We start from the raw sequence: 18,748 nt of genomic DNA on the forward strand, positions 1-18,748 counted from the left end.
ACTTTGACTAAAGAGCTATAGCCAGGTGACACTGGTAAGCAAAAGCCATACTGACAGCTCCAGAAATTTTGTGTGGCAGAATTTGCTACTTAGTTTAGTTTCATCTAAGGTCTCCCTGAAGGCAGTAGGGTTAATACATTTCCCTCAGACTAACAGGTAGTACAATTGGAAATACAATTTTTTTTTTCTTATAGAGGAATAGTTTTAAATAAGCTTCTGTTGATAAAGTAGTGTAGGGTTCTCTGGGATGGTTATTTCCCTGTCCTCAGACAAGTGAGAGAAAGTAAGCTGCAGACCACATGAATTGTTTTACTATTAGCAGACAGCCTCTAGGCTTTTCCTAATTTTTCTTCTGTTCCCCAATAAGTCACTGGGTATATGTTTACCATACGACAGGAGAGATTTCTAGTGGTTGTCACCCCAAGTGAACCTTCCCAACAATCATCTCTCAAGGTGAAAGGATGAGCAGTAGTTCTCAGTGAACTGCTTTGCATAGCTCTCGAGCAGTAAGGTGAGACCTCTTTCACATCTCTGACATTAACTGTGTTACCTGCCTCATGGGAAAATCCTGCTAGTGGAGTCATTTGCTTCTGAACTTGTTATCAGTTTCCCTTCGGCTTTAATAGAAGCATCACAGAATCAGCTGGTGGCAAGCAGGATACACACAGAAAGGTACCTTAGGGGATTAAATTCCCAGTGCCTTTCTTCTAAACAGCTTCCAGATGCTTCTTTTAAGCCCTAGACAAATACGATGCACAAAAGTACCAGGTGCTCAGGGCTAGGATGCTAAAAAGGTCATGAGCACTTACAGCTCCCATTGACTTCAGGTGCAGCTGAGGGTGCTTAGCAAGACAGAAGGAGGTTAGCAACTTACAGCAGATTAGAACTACATTCTAAAAAAGTTTCTCTCTTTCTGTTTTCTTTTTTAGAATAGCATGTTACTCATAAAATACTTATTGCCTTAATTTGATACCTCCTAACAGCTTTAAATAGTAATTAGCAAAACTATTCTGCAAAGTAAACAAATAAAAGTTAGACTTTTTAGTAAATAACAGAAGGACAACTCTATGTTAGGATTTAATTATAAGAAAAAAGTCATACTTGGCAGAAGGCATCTGTAATTTGTGATTTCATCATTTTATAAAGCTTCTTTTAATGGATTAAAATCACTTCTGGCAGTTTTTTCCCTTATGCTGCCATAGATCATAACTAAACCCAAATCTCTACTTTAAGGAAGATAGTTGTTAGAAATGCAAACAGAAATCTGTGAATAGGAATAAGTAAAAGTAATATCATGATTGCTGCACTTTTTAATAACCAAAGTATTTCATAAGATGCTTTACTTTGCTGTAAAACAAGTTTTCCCATCTTTGCAGCTGTTTTATGTGTACCTCAAGGAATGTGAATATATTGAGATAGTCTTAAAATAGGAATATATTATACCCAGATAATCTTACAACGTTTTAATCATTATCATACCACTGTAATGAATGGAAAAAAATGTGGAGTTTTTTGGTTTGGTTGATTGGTTGGTTATTTTTGATTTGATTTTGTTTTGGTTTTAATTAAATATCAGAAAGTTTTTGGTCAAGCCTGTTAATCTGTAAACTAGGTAGCGAGATGTACTTTTCTGAGATATACATTGCAGGACTGTAGCAACCAGCTTTAGGAAGAAATAAAAATGAAAGGTTCTTTCATATAATTTTTCTGTTTTTTGAACACTGTTTGGTTTTCCTTTTTTTTCTCTATGTTAGTTTGTGAGAGTCAATATTAATAATCCAAGAAAAATGTGCACTGTAGAGAGTTTCTACCACGCTGGTGTGTTGAAGTGACAAACCAGCACTGTAAATCTATATTCAAAATAGAAAAGAACAGCATTACAATCTTGTTGATCACTAGCATAAATATCCATTAGTCCTTAAGCCTGGGAGGACGGCGGTAGTAGGAATCTAATCTTTCCAGAAATATAACTGGTATAATGCCAGACCATGTCTCTTATCTATATATTAGGACTGTGACTTCAAAAACTTGAACATTTATAGCTAGATGGTATGAATTCAAAGAGCTATTTTTAGAGCATAGTTTGCATAAAAAATGAAGTAAAAAAGAATCAGAAAATTTTGTAAAAACAATTTATATGTACAGGAAATATAAATAATATCTATAGACAAAATATCATTCCGTATATTTTTGTTTTGGTTTCTAGGGTTATAATGGATCATGAAATATATAAAATGTATAGCAGTTCAGCTATTTCAGTAAGGGAAACACCTCAGGGAACTATTGTGCCAGAATCTGAAATACAGCTATGATCCCATTGTGCCACTCAGCTGCTACAAATGAACAATAACCCAGTTGAAAATTGCTGGCAGAGGATTTCCTGTCTTCGGTGAATTCTCTTCTGACATATATATATCATTCCCAGGCAGTATAGTTTTATCTCTTCACTGTGAAAAGACATATCTCAAGAGTAAGAAAGTTCATGGTACAGTCTTTCTATACTCTTTCTCTAGTGATATAAAAACCCTACCAAAGTTCTGAAGCACCAGTAGAATTGGACCCAGGAGCTCAAAAGAGTTGAGACAGGCTCACACCCTTCATATTTTTATCCCGTGTGTTGAATCAGTCACAGGTAAAGTAGTTGTTCTCTGAGAAATTTTTCTTCATATACTTCATTTTTTATAAAATTTTAAAATTAAAAATACATTTCCAACCAATTTGTGTTTGTAGCATAGTAAAACCACTGCATTTACTATGCTAGTTACAGAACAAATGGGATTTTTTATTCTAATATGGGGATTTTCACCAGTAAGATATCTATGGTATGTTCTGTGTAGTTTCATATCTTGTCTTATCAGACAATTTATCCTAATGGCTATTGCCATATATCTTGTTCTATCTCTCCTCCTTCTTTTGAGATCTCTTTTTTTCCTTAAGGTACATCATGAAAACAAAAGTGCTATGGTCATGTTTATTTGGGTATTATAATTTCTAAAGGATGCAAAAAACCTGCCAGTCTCTTGTCAGTGGTGGTAGAGCTTCTCTTGGATTAAATAGAAAATGAGGTTGTTCTCCCCCCCACTTAAAATAAAGGAAACAAAATTCTGAATAATGTAATTCTCTCTGACATTTCAGCATGAATGGATGGAGCTGTTATCCACCCATTAGGAAATAGTAATGTACAAAGAATGACATTTGTAATAAATATAAAATCTGTAATCATTTGGAATCTAGAATTGTCCATGGTTACAGCTCTACATTAGTGGTAAAAGCTTGTAAAAATAAAAAAGTAAAATCATTAAAAGCTCAAACACAAGACAGCATGATAGAACAGATTTTCATTTATTAAATTCAAGAAAGATGTAAATGGTCATGACATTTCACATTGTTGAACAATAAGTTATTAAGGTAGGCCAGGATGAAGGTAATTACATTAATATGTGGTATTGTTTGGCAAAGAAAACAGGGAAATAACTCTGTAGGCTTGAAGTCTATTTATAATGCTCACATGTGACTGTGTGACCACTGAAGGGCAATGAGCAATTTCTAGATAAAATCTGCATCATTTTTCTCATACTGCAAGAAGAAAACATAAAGCATAAAGAAAGAGAGCAAACAGTGTAGTCACTCAATTAGAGTGTCAGAGTTAAAGGCAAAACCTGGAGCCCTTCCTTTGGGGATGGAGAAAGACAGTACTAACACATTCATAATTTCAATGCCATAAAAATGGGGAACACTAAAGCCTTTTCAAGTGTGTTTAAAATGGTAAAATTCAAGAAAATTACTTTGCAGAGAACTGGTCATGATTCTTTATGATGTAGGAAAATATTTAATAGTAGTCTCTGGAGGAATTAAAAAAATTAAATAGGTCGGGATTTCAAATAAGAGAAGAGGAAAGAAAAATGGAAAGGGAAATAAAAAGAAAGGATGCAAAATAATAGATAAAAAAACAAAGGGTGCAGCACTTAGCTCCATGAACGAGCAAGTGAACCCAAAGTACATGATATGTTGTGTTATGGAATTACAATCATTATGGTGCACTGATGGATGCACATGACTCAACAATGTACCCACAGAATTACAAACAATTTTTTCACACCTCAGAAGGTCTTCAAGACTTGGTTTTTTCATGTGTCATAAACTGTTGGGTTAAATGCAAATCTCTCAAGAAAGGACAAAAACCCAAACAAGTCAAATTATTCCAAAGGCCTGTAAAGTTAGTGTGGTTGTATTATAATTTCATGTAACTACTGTGAAATGTATTAATGTACAGGGAGAAATGAGAAGTTTACCTTCAAGAAGTAATTGCTGTAGAAAATAATGAAGTTACATGTGCCTGGATAGAAAGAGAAAAAAAAGAAACCCAAAGCAAAAAAATTCTAAATATTGCATGAGTTTAAAATACATTGCATGTGAAGACAGTTTTTGCAAAATTTCTGTATCTTTGAGTTCATTGAAACACTAAGATATCAAATAAATGTTCTTGTCATCAGAGAAAAAACCAAACCTCTAGGATAACTGCTATATATATATGAAAAATTGCTTGATACAGGAGCTACAGTAAAACTTTCTTTCAACGTGGTAAATTGCATATTTTAAAAAATAAACATATGTGCTAAAGTATATGTATAAAAAAACATGGAACATTTTATAGTGAATGTTAATATACTATTTGTTTTCTACACAAAAGAAGCTGTTTCCTCTCTGTGTACAATTTTCCCAGACCACTTTGATTTTAATATTCTACATTGAGATTTGAGTGAAAATGTTAAGAGATCCAAAGCAAAATGAAACTGTGCTTGTAAACCAGACCAGGGGAAAGTTTTCATACTACTGGAGTGCCCAGACTGCCTTAAAATACCACCTAATCATCTCAGGATTGTTTAGAAGTTTCATTATGATATTTACAGCACCAGGAAAAAAAACCCAAAACCAAAAAACTTAATTTTCTCAAAGCAAAAAGCTTTGCAAAATTCCTCAGTTTTGGTGAAATCTTCAAAACACTGTTCTGCAGCTTATCTGGAAGGTTAACTCAGCTTCGTGACAGTTTCTTCAAAGAATCCCTTGACGTCCTGTCAAATAGAACATCATGCAATGAGGGTCCCCACTGCTCTCTCTGGAGCAATGAATTTTGCAAGCTGTTTTGGAGACGGAAAGCTATGTTTCTTCTAACTTAGATATCCTCAGTTACTCTGCTGCATCAGAACTACAGATAACAAGGACATGGAAACTCGTTTAGCAGATTTTCAAAATACACCAATTAGATTATACCAAATAGTTTGACTTCTTGAGAGAGGGATGGTTTAATTTCTTACTAATATGCTATTGAAGATTATAGTTTTATGTCCAAAACCAGTATGACATTATGTACGGATAAATTATGTACTTCAAAGAAGAAGATGTGCCCTAGGATTTATTTGTTTATTTATTGGTCGATTAGCCTGCTTTAAGCTAATGATTTAAAGTTGGTATTTGGAACTTTCAAACTTGTGAAGATAATTTGTAAATGATCACACAGACATTATAGCATCAGAATGCTCATCTGCATGGTAAGAATTAGATGTACTGGCAGTCATGCTTGAACTGTATCCTCCCCTGATTTGCTGGGAGATGTAGAAACACCGTGAGGGAGATGTTTGTTATTCATTCATCTGAGTTTAAAGTAAAATGTTTCTGCAATATAATGTGGGTTATGCTTGTGTGTAATAAAAATATTAAAAGAAATTTCACCATGTACAGAAAAATAGGCCTGGGGATATAAAAGATGGAAGTAAAAGGTTCTTTGCATAATTCCTTAATTGTGTGTAGAGTATCTCCAGAAAATCTACATAAAAATTAATACATTAAGACTGCGATCTTTAGTATTGCATTTACAGTACTTTTTAATTTATTCAGGGTTTGAGATCAGTTCTATGAGTATATAAGCCTTAGGAGAAAGAATTCCAGTTGTTTGCAAAGAACAGAGAGTGACAACTGACTGATCAAACTTTCTGGAGCAGGAAAGTTTACAGCTGCTGTCTCCCAAAGGCTACATCTCAGGAGGAGAATTACAGTGCTTTACCATAGCATTTTTAATGCTGTGGATTAAAACCTTGCAATTTTTTATACAGGACTGTGAAAAACTCTTCACCCAACTGGTTCCTGGGAGATTAATCAGAGTTGTGTCATTGGGATGATCCTTTTCATCCTTCATTTGAAATTGCCATTCACTGGAAAGGAGTGAAAAAAGTATCACGAAGGGAGCTTTCTAAATTTCCAGTGATAAGGTGTGTTTACTATATGTCCTATGATTCCTTGATCTCCTTTTTCTCTGAGTAACCTGAGTGCATTCTCAGGGTCATAGAAGTATGGCGTACCATGAGAAAAAGTGCAAAACAGAACTTTGTCAAGTCCAGAGAGACAAAGTGATTCTGGTCTACCTGGCTGAATCCAAATGTCAACAGTGTAAACATCTCTGCCATACCCATTTACATATATTTACATATATTCCATCTATAGTCAGTGGAGATAAACAGGTAAGTCTAAGGTATGATTCATATCATCTTAAGTGGAAGTTTAAAATGCATGTAATGCTATCAGCTGAAGTATTTATTTCTTACCACTGATTTTAGAGAAACCATATACTAACCTTAGAGAGAAATATCTAGAATGCAAATGTCTAAGGATATGTGATATTAATTCAAAGAATATTAATGAAACTTCTGCTAGAAATTCTAGATGTTTTCCAGTACCATTTAGTACTAAAAAAGACAATTTAAAATTAATATGTTAAAATGCATTGAGATCTGTTGATGTTCAAATTTCTCAATAGGGAATGTGGAAACAAAAGACATAGCTTTTTATGACGTAGGGCAAAACTGAAGTTAAATGTTGGAGCTCTTGTGCTGGAGACATTTTGATGTCATCCACCTCTAAATGAAAATGGAACCTCATATAATCTAAGTCCAGGATACAGGAACATATGTAACTACATAAAGGTAACTATACCGGGGGAGTTGAATTGCATGAAATTTGTTACAGTAAATAGACTTTAGTCCAATAAAATCAGGTATGGATTTATAAGAATATTTTTGGGGACTATTAATAATGAATTTTTAATTAAAATTTTTGTTGAGGTTTTTAAGGCAGAAAATAGATTTAAACACAATAAAATAATCAAACATTCTGTAAGTGTTTAGCAGGAATGCCAGTTTTAAATCTGTTCTGGATTCATTATTTGTTCAAATGCTACATGATCACATTCCAAGTCAGGTAAACAAAAAAACAACGAGCGTGATTAATGTCAACTAGCAATGAATGCAGGATCAAAAGTGAGAAGTATTTATTTTTCATGTCAGCATTATTCAAGTTATAATGAAACCATTCAAATTTATATTGCTCTTTAATTGAATAGTCTTGATCAGCATTTCATCAAAAAAAGAGTTCCTTTTAAATACACCCATTTAAGATTCAATCTCAGGTACATTGCTTTGCTAAACCTTTTTTTGTCTGTTTATGTTTGATGGTTATTTCTGATATCTCTAATATTTTAACACAATTTGTGTATAAATATGGGAAGCAGGTTTCTTAAAAAAGCAAACAAACAAAAAAACCCCATAAATTGTCTTATAAGTCACTCCCCACTTAAGTTTGCTAGCAATATTCCTCTGAAAAAATGAATATAAATCTAGTTTTAATGCTAAATTCACAAGGAAATCTCATTCTGAAGGCAAAATCAGCATGGTAATAGTGTGTATAATACAATGTCATTTGTTTCATATAGTTTCATACAGTGACTTCATTCAGCAGTTGGTCTGAATATAAGAACTTTTTAAATTTATTCTGTTACCAAACATAGTTTCAGAAACAAATAATGTGTAAAACTACTATGATAACAGACCTTTACTATTCTTATTCAGAGCATGAGTAATTATATTTGCTTAATAAAATATTTTCAAGTATGAGATTCCTTATGCCAACTGCATATGTACTATAATAACTTAGAAGTGTGACAATGAGATTCCTGTTATTGAAATAAAGATTTCCATAAATTAAATAAAGAAGACCAAGTTGATTCTTTAAAAAAAGCAATAAAATACATGTTCAACAAACTGAAGTTCTGGGTCCTATACTTGTGTTGCAACAACCCCATACAGGCTTGGGGCAGAGTGGCTGGAAAACTGCCCAGCAGAAAAGGACCTGGGGATGCTGGTGAACAGCTGCTGAAAATGAGCCAGTAGTGTGCCCAGGTGACCAAGAAGGCCTGGCCTGTATCAGAAATAGTGTGGCCAGCAGGACCAGGGCAGTGATTGTTCCTCCATACTCAGCACTGTTGAGGCCACACCTCAAATCCTGTGTTCTGTTTTGGGCCTCTCACTAGAAAGACATTGAGATGCTGGAGTGAGTGCAGAGAAGGGTGATGGAGCTGGTGAAGGGTCTGGAGCACGAGTTTTATGGGGATCAGCTGAGGAATCTGGGCTGGTTTAGCCTGGAGAAAAGGAGTCTCAAAGGAGACCTTATTACTTTCTACAACACCTGAATGGAGGTTGTAGCAAGGTGGGGATTGGCCTCTTCTCCCAGGTAACAAGTGACAAGATGAGAGGAAATGGCCTCAAGTTGTTCCAGGGGAGGTTTAGATTATATGTTAGGAAAAAGTTCTACACGGAAGGGGTAGTGAGGCATTAACTGACCAGGGAAGTGGTAGAATTACCATCCCTGGAAGTGTTCAAATGTTGCATAGATGTAGCCCTTGAGGACATGGTTTAGTGGTGAACATGACGGAGGCTAGATTAATGACTGGAGTTTATAATCTTAGAAGTCTTTTCCAAACTTAATGATCCTATGATTCTGATATTTTGGATTGTGTGAACCCACTTTTTGCTACCTTGATAAAGAGATAGAGATCCATTTGGTATCTAAATCTTCAGGATTGTCACCAGATGTGTTGTGCTTGCAACATTGTTTTAAAACTATTTTCTCAAGAGAAATTCTAAGCTTTCAATTTGGGTATGTGCTTAGACTTTGCAAGGAGCTCTAAAATATTTATTTTAGACTAATATCATGTACTACTGAAAGCTCAGTTGGAAAGTAAAGTATGTTTCTTCTTTCTCTAATGTGAATCTGAAATTTGAAAGTTGTTACTGGATAGCCACACATTTCTTAGAAATTACTTAGAGCTATTTGTTTGGAAAACTGTCAATCAGTTGAAGATTTTTTGGTATATTAAAAGCTCTAACAGGAAAACAAAATACTAGTAAAAAGTGAAATTATATTTTATTAGATATTTCATCATTTCAGAACATAATCCGAAGTGGGCAAATGTGGAGCTTTTTTCTCAAAGATAAGTAAAATATTTAATACTTTTTTCAGTATTATATTGACACATCTTCATAGAAACTTCAGTGCTCTATTGTTATTTTAAGGGGACAGAAACAAAACAATTTGAAATTGTAAGATTTTTATAAAAAATTATCAAATCAATTATTCATCATGTTACAGATCAGTTACGTATCCTTAGGCACCAGTGTTGTACACAAGTTAGTCTTCCTAATTTTATTCCGGATTAAGAAGGGAGAAATGGACACTTATCAAGCAAAATTAATCTGAAATATTTTAAACGTCTACGTTTAGGTAAGATTAATTATGTCCTGGAAATATACCATCTCATTTATTCTGTTAACTATTAAGGCAGCACAGGGTTTTTAACACAGATGTATTTGACTCATTAATTTCTCCTCCTTTGCATCAATAAAATATGTTGTCATATCTGTGACTGGCTTAGTGACAGTACAGCCAACTACCTCACGACTAAAGGAGGTCACTTATATAACTTCTGTTTCCAGAGAAACTAAGAATTAATACATCAATTCTCTCATCAAGATCAAGATCTTCATCAGCTTTTAGTAGCTAAACTGATGATTCAGCCACTGACTGAATTCATTGAATCTCAATCATTTGTGGACTAGCAAAATGAAAAATGCTTAATAAGCCAGGATACTAATATGCTGCTAAATTTTCTGGATTCCTTTCCCAAGTGTGTACAATCTGAGTTCATGGAGGTAGCTTCTTTTACTTTCAAAGTACTGAAATTTACCTTGAACTTTATGCCTTGAATTTTGAAATTGTCCACAATTCAGGTCACTAGATGAAACCTCATGAACTACTTTCCTCTATAATAGCGTCCTCATAGCATCCCTTACATAGAAAAAACACTTAATTTAGTCATGGGCATTCTGATGAATGATGGCATTTTCATGCTGTCTTGCAAAAATCACTGAGATGCAGCACAAACATCTGGTGATCTCTGGTGGTGATGGCAAGTGTCCTTACATGGGTACGTAGGCCATAATACTTAAGGACAGAGATAGTGTCTTGCTGAAGTTGCTATTTTTGGTGACATTATAGTGCACTTCTGCCTCAGAGTTGATGGATTTCTCCTTTAAGTCAGACCTAATTTTTGTTTAATGCTAATTCACATGAATTCTCTTCTTATTTCTGAGAATCTAATTGCTGATTTCTCTCTGGAATAGAATGTCACTCTGATGAAACCTTTAGAGGGATTTTTTTTTCTGAAGAGTTGATATCTTAATTGTAAACATGGTGAAATAAGTCACTGATACATAAAAATGACTTTTAGTTGCATTTGTCTTAATTTAACTAGAAATAAATCCCAAGTTTTATGACATTTCTAAGCTGGTCCTTAGAGAAACTGGCTATATGCACAGGCTGCTATGAAAAAGGGTGGTGCTATATGGAGCACACATCAATTGATTGCTCTCAAAGGAGTGACACTATGTTTTCCTTTATTAGTTTCTAAATAACTGAACTCCTACTTGTTTTCAGTTAATTGATAGTAATTTAAAAAGACTTGCCAAGGGGACAGTTGAAGCAGCAAGCCCATCAGTAGAGGAAGGTCTTAGCATGCATCATCATCTACCGTCATCCTTCTACTTATCAGTTTACCAGGGAGCCAGAGCAGCTGGACAAGAACATGTGTACTGCCCTCCAGGGCTATCCTAGAAGGTGTCAGCCAAAAAAAAAATTTTCCATTGGGCAGAGATGTATAGAGAATTATTAAGTTCCATGATGAGTAAGAGAGTTAAAAAGCTAAGACATTAATATCAGAATCACTACAGAAAAATAAACTAAAATTCGAAGGTTTTTTTTGCTTTCATAAGCAGCCCTCTTATTCTTTGTTTTCTCTAACATATATAATCAGATAATTATGTGCTAATTTCATTTTGATTTTAGATATTGATCATGCAAATTTTTATGTATTTGCAAGTGATTAGATTATATGTACAATGGACAGAATTAAGCACTTATCTGAAATTTGAGGCATTTTACTTTGTATTTAGGTGTTCTAAAGATGCCTGTTTCTTCAAATGATTCTGTGTTGTCTATTTTAGGTGCAAATCTTTACAGTTCATCAGCTGAATTTAACCTTTAATCATTTCATCCTGATATTTTTATAATGCAAATTAGAGAGCCAAATATTTTTATATTGAACTACTAGTATATTACTTTAATATAGATCTTGGCTAAATTTTGAAAAGTAGTTTTCCTTGGCTTAACTACATTTGTTACTCTCATCTTTATCTTAGATGATGTTGTGCTGGTTTAAAAGTTAACCAGCAGGGGAAATGAACTCAACTCAAAAGAGAGATTATAAGTCAGAATAACAATTTATTAAAATAATACAATAAGTACAATTATACAGACAGACAATTGGTTTTAACCCGCAAAACACAAATGTATAACCCAGCACCCTGGGGTATGAACAAAAGTGGTGTACCTTGCCCCCCCCCCCTCGAGTCCAAAGTAAAGGGAGAGGGGAAAAAACCTGCTGGTAGGAGAGCTGCTGCAGTCTGGTCAGAAAGTGGTGATTGCAGTCCAGTTGAGGGTGGTGGTCTCAGTCTGGTTGAGAGCGGTGAGCTGCAGTCTTCCTCTGGATCCCACGAGAGAGGTGGTAAAGGTTCCGAAACTCCCAGTTCAGGCGGGAGTGCTCAGTCCCTCCCTCAGGGCAGGGAATTCCATAAAAGGGCATAAGGATGCTCAGTCCCTGCTCCATAAAAGGGTATCAGAGCAGGGAATTCCATAAAAAGGTACAGGAACATCTTCCCACCTCGCAGACCTCTACTGACAACAGTTTTTGGGAAATGGCATGGAAGGCTATAGAATACACAGTTTTGGGTTACACCCATCCAGTGATGAATTGGTCCCAGCCGTTCTAACTAGGACAGATGTCTTATTAAACTTTACAAATAAACAACCGAGGAGTGCAATATCAAATATAGGAAGATAAAAATTCTAATCAGAAAGGTAAGAAAGGCTTTTCAGAAATATTGTCAAAATATGTGAGACTAACAATTCAGAAATTCAGATCAATATTCAGAAAAAAACATTAACCGGTAGATCTAGAAAGGAAACTTAAATATAGAAGTAGAATAGACTAAACAATAAGAAAATAAAGGGTTTTCATGAGAAATCATTATATTTTATAATTACTATAATTAAGATAAAATATAAAGGTGAATTTCATAACAAAATTTAGGTTATGGTTATGTAATGAGCTTTCTACAGGCAATCTTATACCTCCCAAAAATAAAATATCATTTTAAATGTCTGACATGAGTGCTACATGCTGAGTATCAGAGTGGATCACATAAAACAAGATCTTCAAAATTTACATATGGTAAAACCTTTTATGAATCCAGGTTTTTGGTTCTACATACAGACCACTGGCTAAGCCATAGTTTTTTCTTTTATAATGTTTGCTGGTATTAAAGTTTATTTTTAAAAGAAATGAAACCATAAAATATGTCAGAAAACATGTAATCATGTTTTCTCAGATATCTGTGTTCTTTATTCATTATAGGACTGATCCAATTTCTTTAGCAGTCAGTAGCAAAATTCCCACTGACTGCACAATGGAAATGAGGGTAGGCTTAATAAGTGGACATAATCTGTTACTCTGTCATGAATATAGTAGTTATACTTTATTTGAATAGTGTAATTTCTTATTATAAAATATCATATGGCCTCCTTGCATTGGTTTAGTTGTTTAATGTGCTTGAAAAATTTGCAGAATAATTGTAAATGCAAACATATTTACTACCAAAAAGTAAAAGTGCTTAGAATCTGTAACTCTTGTGTTGTGAAAAAAAATCTCTTCAGCAAAGAACTTCATATACAATTGTGTAAAGTGTAAGCTACTACAATTAATTGTATCAAATTGTTAAGTAGAAAAGAGAGAGAAAGAGGGTGGTAGGCAAAAACCAGTGATACAGTAGACTGCTCAGTTACTTGTTATCCTGAGCTGCTCCTCCAAAGCTGTTTGTTACTAGACTACATCTTATTTTGACATAATCCTCTTAAGAATTGATCCCCCCTTGTAAATGCAGCTCACTTCAGAATGTAAGCAAATTGGTTTGCAAGGATTGATTGATACAGGGAAGTAAGCATTCATCATGCACCATAGTTGCCTGTTCTAGAAATGTGAAAGGAAGACATTTTCCTCTGTCTGTCATTTCCTAGAATGGGACAAATATTGGTCTGGTTTAGCGAATGCAAATTGTATTACAATAGCACGAAAAAAAATTGAAGTTCATTATAGAACTTGGCCCAAAATAAGTGCTTTGTATTATTAGGGGAATATTACTTAGGTAAATATTATAAAACAGCTTATTTGTCTTATTCCTAAACAACACTGTGAAACCTCACAGTCTTTCAGATTGAATACTGCGTTTTTTAAGTATTAGCCTGTGGAAGTTCTACTTTGTGATACCGTTTCTTACAGCATTTCCCTGCTACTTTCATACTTGACCCTCCAGAAAGTAAAGACTGAATTAAGCTGCAGGTTCACTGTGAGAGTTACTATTTGTAATATTCTTATGTTGTATAGAACCCTGGTACAATGTGACATTTTTATTATCTGGTCATATCCTGTATGAATATGAAATAATGCAGGTGGGAGAAAAAGCTAAATCAAAATAATAAGTTCAATTATAATACTTGTTTCCGTAAGACGTATTTTTTCACATTCCTGCCAGACCTGAATACTCATCAGCTGAGTAAGAGTGAAGTAAGTTGAGTAAGATGGGCAAACACAACATGTCTGGGCATTTTCAGTGTGCAATGTTGCAGCAAAAGGTAGGATATAGGTCCAAGCTCAACAGGAGATCAGGTGGTACAGAGCTCAGCATCATCTGGGAGCAAGTGACAGCTGCTTTCCTGCTGTCACATAATCTGCTTTATGTGAGACAAGAATCCTTATGAGAAGCAGTAAAAGAGGGAAGATTTATGACAGCTTTTCATATGTGTAAGAGTCTCCCTAAAGTAACATCATTTGAACAAGGAAAATCTTCCCACACTGAAAGGTGGGGGGTTTGGGCTGCCATTGAGCTGTGAAATCAGTGTTAGAGGAAGGTATCAATCATAGCCCTGTACAGAAAGTTGTGGATCACATCTCCCAGTAAATTCTGGTGCCGAAGGAGGCTGAGGACTCCTAAGAACTCTCAAAGAATCCCAGGATCTCATTCATCTTGGCTCACTCACCCTAACTCTTTTTAAAATTAACACCTAAGCACATATTAATACTCTCTCATTTCTGTTTTGTAGTATTGTATTACAGATTACAAAAATGAAATAAATAGTGCGGCTGGACAGTTGAGAGACTCGGGCTCTGTGATTGACAAGCTCAGTTTAGACACAGCTTTTGCTGCTTACAGAGACCAGATCTTTCTACTACAAGTAGAAATATTTCATGCACGTAAGATACCATTAATCAGATGATTGGCAGGTTTTTTCAGCCCTGAATAGTGATGATTCCTGCTCCTATTGACTTTTGCAGGTTTGCTTGCAAGAAATTCACATGTTCTCATTAGTAATTCTGGATAAAATCCTTCCCATAACAAAGGAGTTGTGTGCTCCTTTTAAACCAGGAAAAAAAAAGAAAATAAAAATACTCCCATTTTACTGGGTTGTAACAGGGGCTCCAGTGATCCCAGCCATCATATACACAATCTACAAAGATAGAGAAAAAAAGTACTAAAAAATTATAATTTAAGTTCGACCTTATCTTGTGTTCAAATGTGACATTCAAGTTCCTTGTTCAAATATACCACCTTCTAGTAGAATCATGCCTCAGAGAGTCTTTAGCAAAGGAACACATAAACTCATGATCTATAGAAATAAAGCAATTTGTGCACATATTTCTTAAAAATGCAGAAGATTACAGAGGCTACCACTTAAAATCACATAGTGAAATATTAGCCATACCTAAGTCAAGGATTTTATTGCTATTAAGGTCATTAAATACTACAGTTTTTAATGCAGAGTAAATGGGACATGCAGGCACCACACATCACCTCTTCTTCACTACAATATCTCTTTGACTGTAAGAATCCTAGCCCTTTGTAGTTTTTTATGTTAGTTTTGACTAAATATTTTGGAATTTGAAGGTAGTTACAATGAAAACAACTGCTGGTTTTTAAATACAGACTTTGAATTCAACCTAAACCAGAGATATATTACATGCTCTATCCATGGTTGACTGAGTCTTGTATGGTACATTGGGTACTGAGTTCTTTTTAAAGTCTTGAGCCACAACTGCCTTGACCGATTGTATCATTTATATCTGTCTATCCAGACTAAATGTAAAAGGAATGCTTTTGCTATTATAGAAATGTATCAACTTTGCACAGGCATAAATGGCAGGCCTGGAGAATCAGACCTCCTTTCTGAAAAGAAAGGGTACTTGGAAGCTCTCCCATTAAGATTAAGAATGGCAAAGTCCATGTATTCCCTTAAGTTTCTATAGGTAAAACATAGGTGTTTATGTCAAAGAGTGATACTCAAAAATGATTCTTTTTTTTATTTTTCCTTATGAGCCTTAGATTATCCTCCTAAACCCAAATTTTTCTAATATGAGTTTCTCCCAATATCTGACTTGTGGGCATTTTCCACTGTTATATAACCTGGCAGTACTGAAAAAAAGCTTGGTTCTACCATCTTTGAAACTAACTTTCAAGCAATTGACTCTGATGCTAAGACGTCTCTCAGCCTCCTCTTCCCTTGAACAAAAAAGTCTAGCGCACTCGGTTTCTCATCCTGGACCTTATGGTTTTGGTCTGATCATTTTGATGTCTCTCTGCTGGACTTTCCAGTTTTCCAGGCCTCATGTTTCGGCCCTCCTGAGTAGAAGAGCCTTCCACCTGTCTGCTAGCCATATTCCTGTTGAAGCATCATAGAATGTACTTGCACTGTAAGCAGTTCATCCCATTCGCAACGAGTGAACTGTTGGCTTATACTCAGTTTGTTGTCCACTGTGCCTCTGGGTCCTATTCAGCCACTAGTCCCTTAAACTGTATCAAGGCTGTGTTTCTCCTTTCTGAAACCAGTGAGTTTTTTCAAGAAGCTTACAACGCACTCGACAACTGCCAAGGTCTGCCATTTATTTTGTCAGCCATTCTCTCATATAATGCTATTTCTGAATCAGCTGAAGGTATACTCCTTGTCATCATCCAGGTCACTGATGAAGATAGTGTACAATATGAAGCCTATCACTGATGGCTGGGTGTCCAGCCATTTTTCAACTTGTTTTCAGCCCAGATGTCCAAGCAATTTAAAATTTATCTCTGTCTACCTATTCATTTTTCATACTGTGGGATAAAGGTTCACAAATGTTTCCGATATCAAGAAACACCACCATCCCCTTGTTCACATAGCCAGTCATTGCACTGATGATGGTAATCATACATTCAAGGATGATTTGCCTTTCGTACAATGAACTGATATTCTGACTATCCTCTTTATGAACTTGAAAATGGATTCCAGGTGAATGTTTATTAATATATCCAGGAACTGAGATAAAACTGATCAGCCTACAATTCCCGGTCATTCTACCTGCTTTTAAAGGATGAGCATAATTTCAGACTCTCCCTGTCATCAGGGCCTTGTTACATATCTAAATTGATATTCAAATGCTGAAAAATGAAGAAAACAAAGAGGAAGAGACAACGTGAGCATCAGACTTATCTTCTATTTCCATTTCCAGTTTCACTGGTCCTGCCTTTATAGAATCTTTCTGGGAAGAAAACAAAACAAAGCAAAAAAAGTAACATTTTAAAGTTTCTAGGACATAGATTTTTTTGTTATTTTTACTATTGTGTGTGGCTTCCAAATTTTTAATATTATGATGTGGATAGGATAATTTTGTAATTTAACAGTTCAGAAAAGTTGGAAAATAACAAACAATGTATTGGGATGTTTAAATGTAATTTTCCCTGCAGTCTCTCAATACAGCAAGGCCATCACATTGAGTTAGTAGATGAAAAAAGCTTGCTAGAGAGTGGAGTAATTTCTTGATGTAAGACACACAATTCAAAGAGTAGTAGCTCCTCATTCAAAGATAAATTAAAAGAAAGAAAGAAAGACAAACAGACAAACAAAACTAAAATAAAAGAACCAAACAAAACCAAAAAAAAAAAAAGGTAATTCAAACAGTTAAAATGTTTAGCTTTAAGACACAAAAATGTGAGATTGTGCTAGAGCTATGCTGTGGTATTATTACTAGAAAAAATTTACTAAGATCAATTTTTTCCAACAGCAAATGTAATCCTTCATCTCCTTGGTATCAGTTACTGAAGAGATCTTGAAATATAAAGTCCTGATATTATGTAACGATTTTTGGCAACAGCAACACTTAGTAGCATTGTATATATTGACTATTTCTTTTGCAAGTTTACTGACAGTGCTTTAAAAATATATGCAGTTTTGTAAAAGTTGATCCTTACAAGCATAATACAGAAGAAAAAGCAGACTGGATTTATTGACCAAGACTAAGCTTATACCTGTATGTGACTTTGCGTTTTTCAATAAAACATATTTAATAAACCATGTTTGCTTATAGACATCATTCTGTACTTTTGCAGTTAAGAACACCAGATAACAATGTAACTACTTTTACACAAGGTAAATAACAGCACTATCTTCTTTTTACAGATGGTGGGCTGAGGAAGAAACTTCAGAGAAGCTTTCTATCTACAAAAGCCTAAAGTTCATCTATCATACCCTGATTATCTACATTAAAAAAAAAAAAAACAAACAACCAAACAAACCCAACAAACCTTATCTTTTTTTATCAAGTGCCACTTCTTTGTCAGAGACATTTCATTTGTTAAACCTGGAAAAATGCCAAGAGAAAAAAGAAATTCATCTTGATATTCAAGCAAACACCTATGGTAAGATGTCTAATTCATGAGATGAATCCTACTCATAGTCTCAATACAACTTTGGACCCAGATAAATAGAGTATCTGAAAAACATCACAGAACCTCAACGTGTACTTATGTCATATTATGTTACTGAACAAAATTCTCTTTGTATATATTCATGGTTTTGACATAGCTGTGCTTCTGCTTCACCTGTTTTCATTAGTAACTACTTCAAAAACTGCTATTAGAACTATAAAAAAGAAGAGAAAGAAAGCATAAGGTAACAACACTGAATGTTAAATATGGCTTAAATATTAACAGTATAGCTTTTTTTCCTTCAACTGTGTACTCTATATAATCTTTAGATATAAAGTATGATACATTGCTTGTTTTTATTTTAAAATATATTAAAATGCCCAAAAATACTATTTTTGAAAAAAAGAAAAAGAAGGCAGGCAAGACAGCTTGGAACCATCATTGCTATTGTTAATTGCAGACCAGAAAGAAAAAAAACAAGAAAAGATGATAAGGAAAGAAAAGGTGCACAAAGCCTA

The 18,748-nt window shown here is 34.6% G+C and overlaps 1 long non-coding RNA gene across 1 annotated transcript; it reads left to right on the plus strand.

Annotated features, from left to right (window-relative positions):
• The first annotated feature begins 422 nt into the window (after window positions 1–422).
• Window positions 423–10,968, plus strand: LOC113963778. Its single transcript, XR_003532950.1, has 4 exons — window positions 423–511; window positions 2,514–2,632; window positions 6,111–6,266; window positions 10,822–10,968. It is a non-coding gene; the product is annotated as an uncharacterized LOC113963778 (long non-coding RNA).
• Window positions 10,969–18,748: the final 7,780 nt, after the last annotated feature.

This window comes from Neopelma chrysocephalum, unplaced genomic scaffold, assembly GCF_003984885.1.
Source record: "Neopelma chrysocephalum unplaced genomic scaffold, ASM398488v2 Primary Assembly neopelma1_25, whole genome shotgun sequence".
NCBI classification, from domain to species: Eukaryota; Metazoa; Chordata; class Aves; order Passeriformes; family Pipridae; genus Neopelma; species Neopelma chrysocephalum.